Below are 6,107 nucleotides of genomic sequence, written 5' to 3'. Positions count from 1 at the left end.
TAGGCCTAGCCAGGGGGTCAACTTCCATGCTCTGGGGTGGAGGTCCTGTCTCCTCCACCATCGGCCTCTACTTCGTCTGCCGCTCTGGGATTTCCTCCACCTACTGCTTGGGGACTCCCATCGCCTGCCGCTCGGGAACTCCCATCGCCTACCACGTGGGGACTCCCCTCGCCCGCTGCTTAGGGACTTCTCCACCTCTCTTCACTTGTTCCTCCATGCGCATGCTGTGTGGAGGTGCTTTAGTGCTCAGTGGAGGAGCCACTGGTGTTTTGTCATCATTCGACCACTCGAACACCACGGTCCTTCGTGTTCGAGTGGTCTGGTTGCCACCAAGTGAGATGCCACCTGGTTTGAGGGGAGCAGCTATCACCATCTTCCTCTTCTTTTAGACCGGCTCGTCTACCGCTGCCCTTTTCCCCCAGACTTTCTCCAACACTAGGGATGGGCTCTCCGATGAGACGCTGATGGTTCCCTCCTTAGGCTATGGTGGTGGCCAAGAATCTACTCCCTTTGGCCAATCGCTCCTCAGGATGCCCGAGAAGTACCCCACTCTTTCCTACGAATGGATCTTTGCATAAGTGAATCAGTTCACTGCTCGGCCATAATCATGGATACAAAGCAGCATGAGAAAAACAACTAAGATGGTTACCTGAGGAGGCGGATTTGTATAATTGAAGGCCCTCATTTTCCTTGGCCTACTGAACAAGGCGTTGGGAGCAAATAACTCTATGGCCCGCTCCAGCACATCTTTCCTCAACAGTCGCTCCATCCTCTCCTAGGTCCCATCGTCATCACCTTTGAAGTCAAAGCCTGGGTGGGCCCTCTCCTTGTAGGGCTAGATGTGGCACACTATGAAGCTTGTCACCACTAGTTCGCCGCTAATCTCCATGCCTTTAATGAAGTCAAGGAGCTCCCTCACCTGCTCCATGTTAGCACTATTCGGTTTCTCCGACTAGCTCTTCTGGCTCTCTAGGATGTGGTGGATGTCGCAGCAGATTGCAGGGTGGCTCTGCTTCATGTAGAACCACCTGGAGTTCCACCCTTTAAGAGAAGTGTTTAGCGGTACATTAATGTACTCACTAGCCATCCTATCCCGGAGCTGCAGATATATGCCGCCGACCACCTTGGAACCACCGCCGCCCTTCTTCTTCAACTAGAACAGGTGTCTGAAGAGGTTGAAGTGCGACAGAACCCCCAGATATGTCTCACAGAAATGGATAAAGATTGAGATGTGCAATATGGTGTTTGGGTGGAGATTGCACAGACTAATCATCCAAAACTCCAGCAGATCCCACAGAAAAGGATGAATAGGGAACCCCAATCCACACCAGAAATAATCCTCAAACACTATAGCTTCATTAGTGTTAGGCATCAGGAAGGGCTCACCGCTGGCTAGCTGCCATCCAGTGGTTACACGGTCTAGAAGAATGCCCGCCGCCACCATCCTGTCGAGATCCGCCTTCCCCACCTTCGATGGCACCCATTCCTCATCGCGGCTGGCTCCGGCGGCCGCCTTCTTTGGCTTCACAGCTCCCTTCTTCGACGCCATTGCTTAGATTTGGTTCGAGATTGGTGGCGAATGTGCGTGTGGATGTGAATCTAGAAATATGAGGGCTGAGGAGGAAGACAAAATGGCAGCAAAGGTGGGAACGTGGGGGTGCGGAGGCGCAGTTATAAAGCAATTCCCCACCCTTTTGCATTCGAGGGTTTTTGGGGAACCGTTCCCACGATTTGCGTTTCTCTGAATTCTCCGCAACTGAAGGTGGGCCACTACCTAGGCTTTCGCTCAGCCCCGGCCCGCATTGCTGATTTATCGCTGCAATTGGTTATTTCTCGCTGAATATTCGCCAACATCTCCGCCAACCGTTATGGCTCAGTAATTATTACTGTACAGCCATTACTCTGGTATTTTCTCTACGGTTTTGTTATCTCTAGGTTTTCCCTCTTGTATCTCGAGGAGTGCATCAGCATCACGTCTGGGTTCCTTGCCGCATTAGGCATTTTTCTCTAGTTAACTGCTATTTCTGACCCTAGCACTACGAGACTACGTCACCTACTGTCAGGCTCGGGGACTAAGTGGGCACACTTCACCTAGCGGTGAATATTCTTTTTTCACTTTAGGGCTACACCCTGCCTGCTCGGCTGGTTTTCTACTTTTCTTCTACTTTGGACCCTGGCACCACATGACTACGTCATCTACTGCCAGGCTCGAGGACTAAGTGGGCACACTTCACCTAGCGGTGAATGTGTTTGCTTTGTTCTGGAGGACTCTGTGCCTCTTAAGGCTGAAGAAGATTATCTCCTTCTCTTGTGGTCGGACTCTAAGTGGGCACACTTGGTCCACTACGAAGAAATTTTTGATTATGAACTTGAGCTCCTTACAACCTTATGGTAAGCCGTATTTGGATCATATTGCTCGGCTATGGTTTTCGCTGCTCCGCTATGGTCCTCGCTGCTCGGCGATGGTTCACGCTGCTCAACAACTACTCAGAACTGCTCAACAACTCATCATGGTGGTCAGATCATGATTGTGACTGCTCAGCTTTGTTCACACATGCTCGGACAAGTGTAAGACGGCATTACACAATAGGTATAAGGTGCTCAGGGACTAGCTGTGGGGGGTACAACCCTGGATATCCATGGCAGACCACATGGGCTACGCCCCTAGGGGTGGCCCAACCTACAAGACGAAGCCTTGCAGGGCACGACTCTGCTCAGTGCCTCCTACAAGACATCTGGAAAATATCCTGAAGATACTATAAGATCTGTTAGGATATGTATGATCTAAAGATTCCTATAATCAGTTATTACTTTCTAGTTATCTCTCAGATCTAACTAACTTGTAACCTTGCTCCCTGGACTATATAAGGCGAGTAGGGACCCCCTCCAAACTCATGCAATATCATACGATAGCTAATACAAACCAACAGATCATAGGAGTAGGGTATTACGTCATACTAATGGCCTAAACCTATCTAACTCGTGTGTCTCTGTTGCCTTCTTGTTCTTGATCTCACGCTCCTCTACCAATCAATCTACCTTTGTGGGGAATCCCTCAGAGGACTACCGACGATATTCTGTCGACAGCTTGCTAACAGGTATGATCGAGTGGAATCTGGGTCCGTCGTTCATGACGGGGTCAGCATAGCCCTCTTGTGACATTCCACTGCTCCTATACCTACAACCCAGCAGATGCCTAGGTTGTTTCGAAGACTAACCTGAGTGGCCTGCTAGCCTCCCCTCGATGGAAATTCTATGGGTTTGGTGAGAGGTTTATGATCGAATGAGAAGGTTGAGATGACCCTATCTGCTTCGGGGCAGACTAGGCGAGGGCCACACAGGGCTCATCTACATTTTCTCCCCTGGCTCTATTTGATGCGAGGCAGCCTTAAGCCTTTTGTGGGCTGGCCTTCGAACCTCGATCGGTCGTTGCTCATGTTGAATGAGGCAACTGCCACTTCGTGACGCAACACGGAGCGTTGTGATGCATTTCGCCGCACATGCGATGCCTTAGTTCCTGAGCCCCCAGGCGATTCGGGCCCGGATCATCCAAGGGGCATGGGCGTATGGAATGAATGGATGAATGATTATATAAAGAAATTGCGGGGGTCGGTAGTGTTACCTTGATGACTCGAGTGACAGGGTTTGAAGAGCTTCAATCAGAATTGTCCGACCAGGACCCATGCTCGTCGTTCGTGAGGGAGTCGGCATGGCCCACATAGGGCGTCCCTTTGCTCCTTACCTATCTCTTAGTGTTTTCTTGAGCCGTTCGATTGACTTTAGGGAGCCCGATGGCCTTTCTTGGGCGGAGATCCTGTAGTTGGGTCTTTCCAAGTCCCACCTGGGAAGGCGGAGGGCCACCTACGCGTGGTGACGCTTTGGTTTTTGCGCTCAGTGTGCGGTAGTGGTGGTCCATACCCAAGCCACGTCCCATCTAACCAGGTGTCATTTCATCGGTCAGTGTGCGTCCCATCGGTTAGGGTGCGTCCCATCGTTTTCCATCCGCATTGAATGGGGGAAGGTAGAGAGTTTTTCGCTCTGATCCTTTGCCCTTCTTCAGCTGTCATGGTTCCTCCTTAAATAGGGGGAGGGAGAGGGCTTCTCATCGCTGTCCTTTGCCTGTTCTCCAACTATTGCCTCTCCTCCTTCCTCCTCACTGAGAGTGCCTGTATGCTGTGGCGGTTCCTAAGTGAGAGAGAGGGTAAGCATGGGGGAGGACTCACAGATCCCTTCATGTATCTAGAGCATAATGTCGAGCTGGAGGCTGCCTAAGGCAGTGCTGGCCATCTTTGTCTGAGAAGGGGTGGCTTTCGCCGAAGGAGGTGATGCGCTGGATTTGTCTGCAAGGCCTTTTTTGGGATGGAGCCATGCGTGGATTCTTTCTGGTGGATCTTCACTGGATGAGCCTTGTTGAAGGGGAAGTTGCCTAGGATCATGCTGGTGGAGGGTTCCGTACCTATAGCTGCTCAGGTTGGCTAGTTCATAAAGTTTGATGAGATCTCTTCCAGCCATGGTGGCCATACCTCGGTGGCAGTGTTCCTGCCTAGGAGCTACCTCGACTGCATGAGAAGGTTAGGAGCTCCATGCTCTTCTGCTAAGCATCTATGGGTGCAACATCCTTGAGGTACCCAATGTGATCGCCGAAGTCAAGGGAGCGGAACCGGGCGGGTCCCTTGAGGTGCCTGTTGCACTCGCCAAAGTTGAGGGAGCAGAACCGGGCAGGGCCCTTGCGGCGGTGGTTACGTTCGGTGGCGTGTGCCGTGGCCTCTCCTTTGGCATTAGCTGATGCCGCCGAGCAGCCATAGTAGTATTTGGAGTAGAAGTATTTAGCAAATGTAATCGTTAAGTTTAGGGGAGCACCCATGTGAATAGTTTTTGTATCAATGAATACATCAGTTCTGTTTTTGTGATAGAATCACTATCCATTCCTTGTTTTTTATCCTAGCATCGCTTTGTTTTTATCCTTTCTTTTTTGCACCTGCCCATTCATTCCGTAGGCTGTAGCTTATAAGAACCTAGGCATGGCCCGCGGGGCTCGGCTGCTCATAACCATAGGTAGTGGTGGGGTGCGTTCGGGAGTAAGAACAAACTTACGTAGGGTAATCAAAAGAATGGAATGCCTTTTTGTTTAGGCAAAAAGTTTTTATCATGTGATAGTAGAAAAGAGAGGTAGTATTTAGTATTGTACCCTCATGGAGCCCCCGAGTGACCCAGGCTGAAAATGTTCGGGCTGGGGTGCTTTTTAGGAGCAAGTGTTGACTATAAAGCAGTAAGACCAAATTTAGGGGAAAAACAATGTAGCTGTTCAATGTTCCAAGTGTTGGTGAAAACGTTGCCGTTGTCGTCCTATAGTTGATAGGCGCCCGGTCGGATTACTTCGGTCACCGTATACGGTCCTTCCCATGGTGGAGAGAGTTTGTGTTTTTCCTTTGTCAATTGGGTCCTCTGGAGCACGAGATCACCGACTTCGAGGATTCTCCCCCTGATCTTCCTTTAGTGGTACCTACGAAGAGTTTGCTGGTAGCAAGCAGAGCGGATGACGGTCATCTCATGGGCCTCCATGAGCAGGTCGACTGTGTCTTGCTAAGCCTCCGTGGCTCAGTCACGGTCGAAAGCCTTCACTCTTGGGGTGCCATGGTCGAGGTTGGAAGGCAGCACTGCTTCAGCTCCGTAGGCCAGGAAGAAGGGCGTGAACCCAATGGATTAGTTTGGGGTCATTCTCAGGCTCCAAAGGATCGCTGGGACCTCTACAGCCCATCGCCCGACGCACTTGTTGAGTCAGTCGAAGATGCGTGGCTTAAGTCCTTGGAGGACCATGCCATTGGCACGCTCGACCTGACCATTAGTATGTGGGTGTCCAACCGAGGCCCAGTCGATCTTGATGTTGTATCCATCACTGAAGTCCAAGAACTTCTTCCCGGTGAACTTAGTCCCATGGTTAGTGATGATGCAGTTCAGAACACCGAACCGGTAGATGATGTCGAGGTAGAATTTGACCGCCTCTTTTGAGCGGATGTTGGTGATGGGCTTGGCCTCTATCCACTTGGTGAACTTGTCGACCACCACGAGTAGGTGAGTGAAGCCACCCGGGCCTTTTTTGAGGGGTC

Source organism: Miscanthus floridulus, chromosome 8 (assembly GCF_019320115.1).
Source record: "Miscanthus floridulus cultivar M001 chromosome 8, ASM1932011v1, whole genome shotgun sequence".
NCBI classification, from domain to species: Eukaryota; Viridiplantae; Streptophyta; class Magnoliopsida; order Poales; family Poaceae; genus Miscanthus; species Miscanthus floridulus.
Note: the sequence above shows the minus strand (reverse complement) of the source record.